Genomic DNA, 10243 nt, shown 5'->3' with positions numbered 1-10243 from the left:
TGATCAAAGGGGGTCCAGAGTTTTAATTAAATTTATTTTTATTTAAGTTGTCAAAAATTTCTTATATTGCTGTGTGTATAGACTGAGCTTCCTTACCAATGACTACTATTACAATGGGGGTTTTCACTTCCCTCAAATCATTTTTAATTAAAATGTGGTTAAAAACATTTAATGATATTTTATATGGTTAAAAAGTTAAAGTAGCATTAATGATATTTTATATGGTTTTACAGCCACATAAGTAAAAATTCCTTGAGGAATTTAAGAGATAGAATAGACTGAACAGCCAATAAACAAATAGGGCAGATACCCAGAATTCTTCCATAGCATACTAAGTAATCACCTTTTTTTTTTTCTAGTCCAAATTGAATTCCTCTTTTTTTTCCCCCTATAAATCACAGGAATCCTCTTGACATTGTTTAGGACCTTTGTTCAAAGTTCCTACATATTGTACAAGCCCAGTGATTTCATTAAGCAAATTCTTCAGTGATTCTTATGAAATCTTGTTTACTTAGTATGCTATGGAAGAATTCTGGGTATCAGCCCTATTTGTTTATTGGCTGTTCAGTCTATTCTATCTCTTAAATTCCTCAAGAAATTTTTACTTATGTGGCTGTAAAACCATGCAAAATATCATGAATGCTATTTTAACTTTTTTTCAGGGACCTCTCTTCCCACTTTCCATGTCATACCTCCTTTTGTATTGCTTTCCAATCCTCATCTCACCCATGGCTCTTAATTATGTTTGCTCTGCATGTTGTTTGAGTCTTCTCATTTTCCACTTGTTTGCATTGGGTATCCCAAGTTTAGCTTTTTTAAATCTAAGGTAAGAGATATAATAGAAATTTCCCCAGGCTTCATAACAAAACCCTTGACTGAATATAGCAAGACTCTTTTAACGACATTTAAAAAAAATCTTTATTTTTTTATTTTTAAATTTGTTCTAACTAGTTATACATGACAGTAGAATGCATTTTGACATTGTATACAAATGGAGCACAACTTCTCCTTCCTCTGGCTGTACATGGTACAGAGTCACACTGGTAGTACAACATACATGTATATAGGGTAATAAGGTCCATCTCATTCCACTATCTTTCCGTTCCCTGTAGCCCCTCCACTCCCCTTACTCCCCTCTACATAATCCAAATTTACTTCATTCTTCCCTATCCCACCCTCCAAAATGGATCAGAATCCACTTATCAGATAAATTATTTGGCCTTTGTTTTGTTTTTTTGTTTTTTTTTTTTTGGAGGGGGATGTTGGCTTATTTTGATGAGCATGATATTATCCAGCTTCATCCATTTACTGGCAAATGCCAGAGTTTCATTCTTCTTTAAGGCTGAGTGATATTCTGTTGTGCATATATACCACATTTTCTTTATTCGTTCATCTGTTTAAGGGCATCCAGGTTGGTTCCATAGTTTAGCTATTGTGAATTGAGCTGCTATAAATATTGGTGTGGCTGTGTCACTATAGTATGCTGATTTTAAGTTCTTTGGGTGTAAGCCAAGGAATGGAATTTTTTTTTCAGGTCTTTTATTCTTTCTTTCTCTCTTTCCTTCCTTCTTTCTTTCTTTCTTTCTTTCTTTCTTTCTTTCTTTCTTTCTTTCTTTCTTTCTTTCTTTCTTATTTTTAGTCATATACAGAATGAATTTTGACATATAATACATACATGGAATGTATATACATCAATAATATTGTCAATTCTATTCTGCTGCCCTTCCCATCCTCCTTACTCCTCTACTCCTCTCCCATCCTTTCTCTCTATCCAATATAATGTGACACACTATTTTTTCCTTTTTCTCATCACAACATCATATATGTATGCTGTATAATAATGAGGTTCTCCTTCCATCTTCCGTGCAACTCCCCTTCTCCCTGATTTTCCCTCCCACCTCTCTTCCCTATTTAGTGGTAGTCTTCTTCTCATGCTCTTCTTCCCTATCCCATTTTGAGTCACCCCCAAGGAATGGAATTTTGACTGGCTCCCTTTCCTCCATCTCTTCATTCCCTTACTTAATTCAGAGAAGGTGATGAACATAGGGAAAGTTTTTTATTTTTTATTTTTTAGTTTGGGAACTGCCTGACCACTGGTAGCCTATAGACAAAAAGGCTTCCTGTCTGGATAGACACAACCCCTAGGTGACATTTGCTGTCTGCATACAGCTTTATAAGTGGAATCAAGTGGAAAATGAACTGGGTTTATTCTACTTAGCCCGTCAGTCAAGTACATTTGTGCCCAAACTCTGGCAAGTTCTATGGAATAGCCCTATTTCTCTCTTCTTTGGTGAGAAAAGTTAATTCTTAATGTGGGCATTGAGCATTAGTACTTGTTTATTCTTATTATGACCTTTTGATTTCATAAGCTATATGTCATCCCCACTAGGAAGTGTACCAACATTTTCTCTATACAACATGACTTGACTCCTTGTTGTGTCAGCCTGGGATGTCTACAAATTGAAGAGAAGCTGGGGAATAATTTCCCCAGCTTTTTGCAACCTCCAAATTCACTTTTAATGTGTAGGTTATTTTGTATTATCACCTCCATCAATTGTTTTATTCTCTATTGAAATAAATAAGTTTTGGAATATGATTTTTATTTCTCTTCCCTTAGTCATAGCAACCAAAAATCTCTCTAGATAATTGCCAGTTGTTGAATGGAGACAAAAAAAAAATCACCTCTGGTTTAGATTTCTAAAGGAACATGGTAGTTAATGTGCACATATTAAAACATGTAAAGTTTTATATTGCTTCATTTCTTTATCATGGTTTCATGGAGAATCATTTAGCATTGGAAAAGTGCTTTTGGTGGTATTTTCTTAGCTTTTACAGAAAGTATCTTGGGGAAGGATCTTTTAAGAGGACAATCTTTAGATTAAACAAAAATACTTACAAAAATATCATTTATTCATGTGTATTTTCTATGTGAATATGTTTGTATGTAAATTTATTGTTCTATTTTATCTGAGCAATTCAAATGAATTAGTGGAGCTTAGTTTAGAGAACAAGACTGAAGAGGCGGTGCTTTAGTTTTTCAGCACACACACACACACACACACACACACACACACACACAAAGATAAAATTGTAGTAAAATTCAAAATGTCAGCATTTTGAAATAGTTTGTTCAAATATAGGGAAATCAAATTTCCTCCAAAGTAATATTTTAAAAGATGTGCCCAAGCAGCTTTTCCTGTGTTAGAAGACAATAAACTTTATAGCTAACACATTTAATTTGCTAATAAAAGCTACTTATTCTTAAGAATTTCTAAAAGGCATACTATAAAAAAGTACTTAGTTATTTCCCAAAAGGCTTTATTCCAAAAGATAAGCAAACTCAAACTTAAGACTCCTTTATGACTGTGTTAAGTACATCTATTACATTACTTTTTGCTATAAAATCTCTTCAAATAGAAAGTAGCAAAAATTAAATCTGTGTTCTGCATGCCAAATCTTCACAATATTTCCCAGCTGTGTTGGCATTTTAAGCTAGGCTCTTACTCTTTAGAGTCAGTGTAATGAGCTATAATTGATGGTGGCAATGATGATGACACATGAAGTGAGTGTTCTCATGTAAGCTTATTCAAAAGAGTTTTGAGCAATCACTTATGTCAGTCATTTAAGTTTTTATAGTGAATGAACAAAATTATATTTAAAAAATCCCCACTTTGAACCTGATTTTTTTTTTTTTTTTTTTTTTTTTTGCTGGCCATTAGATCAGTTTTTTTTTTTTCTTTGTTGTTTGGGGGTTAAGAGTGCATTTATTTTCCAAAACTTTAGCTTCCTACTTTCAATTATTTTTTCTTTAAAATACTTATAATAAAGTAGCCATGAGAAGAAAATTTATAAATTAAGCACAGGATTAGTAGATATTCTTCCTTGGCTCTTTTAGGAGTTGGTGTAATTTTGCTGTGAATATTCAAAGTAGCATTTGGCATTTAATATCAATCATTAACAAGTGGACTACTTATTTAACACTGAATTCAATAATGTCTTGGTAAGTTATCTTCATATGTTCAATACTTAAGTATGCATATTAATAACTAGAATTTAATATTTTAAGGCAATATTCATATACAACAAAATGTTTAAATCTTAAATGGTAAAAAGTAAATACAAAAGGACTTATATAGAAAATATGAAAAATTTGGTTAGGAATCACTGACTTGTCCAAACACAAAGTCCTAGAAAGATACTGTTATAGATACTAAAATTCAAATATGCTAACTCAATATAAAAATAATTCCTCAAAGCATGGTGCTGTCTAGAATGAACATATTAAGGAATGATGGGAAATCTGATATTACTGAAGGATTAGTTTCCTCTTCTGGTTAAATATCTTTGTAAATATGTGGTCCTAGTATTTATTGTCATTTATAGAACAGAAAGTCATAGTGTAGGAACACAAATAATTTTCTTCTAGGCTTACAGGTGTAAAGTAGTTCTGTTGGCACTTTTACTTCAGTTCTTCCAGACAAACTTCTGTCCACTCTTTCACTAATTTGCATGTCATCCTCATGCAAGGACCATGATAATCTTCTCTGTATTGTTCCAATTTTAGTTCATGTGCTGCTGAAGTGAGCACCACATTAAGTTTTAAGTTATAATTATTAGTAGTTTTTAATTGTATATAACAATGGATTTATCTCTGATATTTTCATATGTGCATATAACATACTTTGATTGTGCAACCCTTCCTGTTGCACTTTGTTAATCAGCTTTAAGTTGCAGTGACCAAAGTACCTGACATAAACAACTTAGAGGAGGAAATATTCATTTTGGCTCATGGTTTCAGACGATTCAGTCTGTGGGCAGCCAGTTGTATTGCTCTGGGCCTGAGGTCAGGCAGAAAATTATGGCAGAAGAGTGTGGTAGACAAATATGCTTAGCTCATTTCAGCCAGGAAACAGAATAAGGAAGGGAGGGTATGTGTTTCTGCAAGCAAAATGCTCTCAGTTTCTGATCTGCCCTGAGTTTTTTAGGCTACATTAAATCATTGCTAGGCTCATATAGGTTCACACAGACCTAACCACAAACTCAGGGATCTGGGTTTCAAGTTCTGGTTGGAACCATTTGCACTGTAGTCCCAAGATGGCTCCTGGCTGGGTTCTGGCTCCTGGTTGCCCTATATTGATAAATTGAGGGCAACATTTTTTTAGACCTGTTTAATGAGTCAAACATGTTTAATGGTTTGGATAAAGTAGACAGCCAGTCTCTGGAATTTCTGCTCTTAGCATCAGGAAGAACCAGTATTCATATTACTTGCATCCTGGGTAGCTGAGGTAGGAGAAATGTAGGTTCACCTTGATCTGCCATATTGCTCACCTCTTCTGCTTTTTTTTTTTTTTGTTCTGGAAATTGAACCCAAAAGCATTTTACCACTGAACTACATCCCTAATTCTTTTTATATTTTATTTTGAGACAGGTGTTGCAGAGCAGCTGAGAGTCTCACTTAGTTGTTGAGGCTGGCCTTGAACTTGCAACCATCCTGCTTCAGCCTCATGAGTTGCTAGGATCACAGCTGTGCTCCACTGGGCCTGGAAAATTACACTTTTCCTATGTCATCAACTTGACCTGAAACTATTAGCTACAGCTAATTTTTTTTATTTTTCCAAGATATTTTTGTTTGATAATGGCTACTTTTATGCTCCATTATCTCTTATTATGATACTACCATACATTGATAAATAACGTAGTTAGAAACTGAGTAGTTAATGCAAAAAATTATGATACTTTACTATTTATGGTCATTTATTCATCTGTTGCTCAATACCTAAATGTTCCAGTAAACATTTGATTAAAATCAACATTTATACATGAGGACTGATCATTATTAATTAATTTAATGTGCCACTTCTCTTATATACAATAGAAAAATATTAAAATATAATAGAAAAATAAAAAAATAAAATATAAATAAAATCAACATTTATACATGAGTGCTGATCATTTATTAATTAATTTAATGTGCCACTTCTCTTATATACAATATAAAAATATTAAAATATGGGAGATACTAAGCTGTCAATTTGAGTTTACATAATGAGAACATGTAAAACCAAAGAAAAGACTAAAACAAAGAGAACCCTCATGGACATTTTGAGAAAAAACAAGATGTACTCTGCATCATCCAGTGTCAATAAATAGACAGTAAACAACAAATAGCAAACATTTACTGAGCCCTTTCATTGTGATAAAAATTTACTTTTGTTGTTTGCATCACTAGAACTAAAGTACACAACAAGAATAACTTAAAGGAGAAAAAATTTGTTTCAAGCTTTTAGTTCCAGAGCTTTAATCTGTCTTCAGGGAAATCATAACAGAAAAATTTCCAAAAAAAACCAAAACAAAACAGGATAACTTCATTCCTCCTAAAGTTCATAAATTATCAGCAATGGTCTAACCCAGAGAATAAGCATAGAATTTTAAGTCTAAAGAGAAAATGTCAGCTCACTTTTAGAGGCAAGTCAGTTATAACTTGTGCTGATTTCTCAGCACAAACTCCAAAATTCAGGAGGGTTTGGAATGATGTATAGAAAATAGTTGTCAATCAATATTGCTATATCCAGCAAAGCTGTCTTTCAAAATTGAAGAGAAATAAAAACCTTCCAAGGCAAGCAGAAACTAAAAGAATTCATGAATACTAAGTCAGCATTATAGACAATATATGGAAATACTATACACCCCCAAAATCAAAATCAAACTCAAGAGTTCAGGAGTGAACAAATCTCATTCTAGGATTAGTTAAGCAAATGTGAAACAAGACCAAATTAAATATTAGAAAGAAATCAAGTTGGCAGGAATTGATAAAATTTCTCTATATTTGCATTGTAAATGCTCTTAACTCTCCAATTAAAAGGCAGAGGCCAGCAGAATGAATTTTAAAATAAAACCTAACTATATGTTGCTTGAAAAATGCAAAGACAGCTGAAAGTGAAAAGATGGAAATTGGTATACTATGAAATGGAACTCCAAAACAAGCAAGAGTAGCTACTATCATCTGACAAAGCAGACTTCAAAGCAAAATTGATAAGAAGAGACAAATAAGGTCACTTTATACTTGTAAAAAGTGAGTGATCTAACAAGAAAATATAATGATTTTAAATATTAATGCTCCTAATGTTGGAGCACTGGTTACACAAAAGAGACACCACTTGAATTAAGGCCTCAGATAGACCCCTGTACAATAATACTGGGTGATTTCAGCAATAAATCTCAGACATAAACTCAGCAAAGACTTTTCAGACTAAAAAATATATAAAATTTATTAACCAATATCTGTAGAATATTTTATCCAACAACAGATAAAACCACTTTCTTCTCAGCTGCTCACAGTATCTTCTCCAAAACAGAACATACTTTAGACCACAAAGCAACTTATAGAATATACAAAAAAGTATAATTCCTTGCATCTTGTCAGATCATGAGGATTTATATTATAAATCAACACTAAGAAAAATAAACCCACATAGAAACTATATCACTATGAAGGTTCCTCAAAAGATGAGGCATGGAAGCACTATATGACCCAGCTATACCACTCTTGGTACCTGTCCTAAAGAATTAAAGTCAGCACACTGTAGTATTATATGCATACCTGTGTTTATAGCAGCTCAATTTACAATAGCCAAATTAGGGAACCAGTTTAAGTGTCCATCAATGGATTGATGGATAAAGAATGTGAGATAGATATATACACAATGGCATTTTATTCAACCATAAAGAAGACTGAAATTATGTTATTTGTAGGAAAAAGAATGGAACTGGAGAACATTCTGTGAAGTGAAATTAGCAAAAATCAGGTGATTAGGGGTTGTATATTTTTTCTCACTTATGTGGAAGAAAGGTGGGAGGAGGATCTCATGAATATTGGAGGAAGATCAGTAGAGTAGACAAAAGGAACTAGGGGTAAGGAATAGAGGAGAGAAAGGGGAAATACTAGGGAGTTACATTGGCCAAATTATATTGTTATAGTCTGTGAAGGTACATATATGTAACAACAAATTCCAGTATTATGAACAATTAGAATGTACCAGTAAAAAACATGAAAAAAATATAAATCCATCAAATGAATTAATTCACTGATTAGGTTCCGGTTCTTATAATTTACTCTTGCTTTAACAAAGGAGCTTTTGGGGGACACCTCATATGCAAACCATAATGCTATATACAAAAAAGGAATTTATTAATTTATGACTTAGTGTAAAGAAATAATATAAATAAAAGTTATTGAATTGGAAAATAAATCCAGGCATAATAGCCTAGAAAAGAGAAGTTAGTCAAAGTTGCAGAGCTTTAACAGACAAAGGCCAACAACATTAGGTAAATGAGATAATTTGTGTGGATTCCACCTTAAAGAAAAAGTGATATTGTTTGTAAACTGTATTTTACATGATTATTATAATGATAATGAACATATTTTTTAATTCAAAATTTTTTGTAATTAATTTAAGCATAATTGCAATTGTCAGGGTACTTGATTTGGGCAGAAGATACACAAATGGTTTATGTGATATTTATTTTTTAGAAGGCATTGCATTATTTCTTAGAATTTACTACCATATGGAGGAGACCTTGATGGTTATCATCATTCTGTGATTAAAGTTGATTTCCTGTCACTTTAGTATCTATTTTTTTTAATTTGAACACACACACACAAAGTATGTTCACTGTTTTTGGCATAGAATATTTTGAGTTTATATATTGATAGAGTTTTATAATCAACATTCCACCTGGATATAGAACAATTGCAGTATATAGTATACCAGAGAATTAGCTCATACTGACTCTTTGCATCGGAACCTTCCCCCATCCTTAGCAACTACTGATTTATTCTTCATTTAATGATTTTGTTTGTATTTTTACAGAACATAATATTAATAGAAATATATACTGTGTAAACTTTTGAGACTTCTTTCACTCACAAAATGCCTTTAAGTTTCAATTTGTCACTATAGTAAGATTTAATTCATTTTTATTGATGAATAGAATCCCCCTGTATGGATGTGCCACAGTTTGCTTGCCCATTAATTCATTGATATATATTTAGATTTATTTACAATTTTAGGGAATTGTAAATATTGTTGTTGTAAACATTCATGTGTGTAGTAGGAATTTTCTATGAAAAGAATAGTTCAGAGAATGAAAGGATGAACTACTGACTAGGAGAAAATATTGCAAAGCACATTGTATCCAGCATATAGAAAGCTGACTCTTGAATTAGAAACAGTTTGCCTGAAGCATAGAAAAGAATATTAGGGGAAATGGATGGTAATTCTGTAAAACCAGCAGGATTTTGTTTGTTCTGAATTGAAACAAAAGTAGGAACATTAAAATATGGTTTTATTATTAAAGTAAAATAATATAGAACCTGGAAGGATGCCTAAATATGGACAGGCTAGATGCTGGTCGATATATATCTATGAAAAAATAGGAGTAAGATATTTAATTCAGAATTTTACCCTGGAAAGAAAGAGGTCACTGCATACATAGGGACGCTGCACACATTTAAAATATGAGCACGTCTGATGATAAGCACTGGCATTTGAAGAGCTTTAGATGTGGAAAGCCAGGTCACAGGAGTGATCAACCAAAATGCCGTTATTCATAAAATATGAGGGCCGCATGATTTCCTGCTTGTCTTAAGATCTAACACATATTAATGGGGACCAGAGAAATGAACGGAAATTTGAACAGTGTTAAATCATAAATCAACTGGAGCTCCCACATGTAGTTGATAATAAAGGCTTTGGGAAACAGCATAAAAGAATCTGTAGGGGGCGGTGGTTAAAGAGAAAGTGTTTATGAAGGATCTAGAGAAAAAGACATCTAGGTGGTAAAAAAAAAAAAAGTAAAAGAAATGAAAATGTGCAATTGGCAGATTATGGCTGGGGTATTTCAGGAGATGGCAGTGTCATTTCTGTGTGCTGTCCCAAGGACAAAAATAGTTGCTTCAAGGTTACTGGCAGCTGTACATGCAGATCTAAACTTATGTTACTTTTGGAAAGAACTGTCTTCAAGAAATTTAATTCTGATGATCACATTTTTTTTCCCGATGTTTCATGAAATTAATCTATGTTCATTTCTTGCTCTCTTTACCCTTTTATACTTTTAGAAACTGTCATGTGAAACACATGCAGCAGAGACTTCAAGGAGGATAGTATTTCCCTTTAAGAAATTTTGTTATCATTACAGATATCAAACAACTCATGTATATCAGACAATGTCTAGTAAAATAAAA

General features: G+C 32.7%; 1 non-coding gene across 1 annotated transcript; it reads right to left on the bottom strand.

Moving 5' to 3' along the window:
• Nucleotides 1-4479: 4479 nt before the first annotated feature.
• On the bottom strand, nt 4480-4588 carry LOC120892183 (U6 spliceosomal RNA). The gene has a single exon (XR_005736836.1). It is a non-coding gene; the product is annotated as a U6 spliceosomal RNA (small nuclear RNA).
• Between the last annotated feature and the right edge of the window lie 5655 nt (nt 4589-10243).

This window comes from Ictidomys tridecemlineatus, chromosome 2, assembly GCF_052094955.1.
Source record: "Ictidomys tridecemlineatus isolate mIctTri1 chromosome 2, mIctTri1.hap1, whole genome shotgun sequence".
Taxonomy (NCBI): Eukaryota; Metazoa; Chordata; class Mammalia; order Rodentia; family Sciuridae; genus Ictidomys; species Ictidomys tridecemlineatus.
This window is presented reverse-complemented; position numbering and strand designations above follow the sequence as displayed.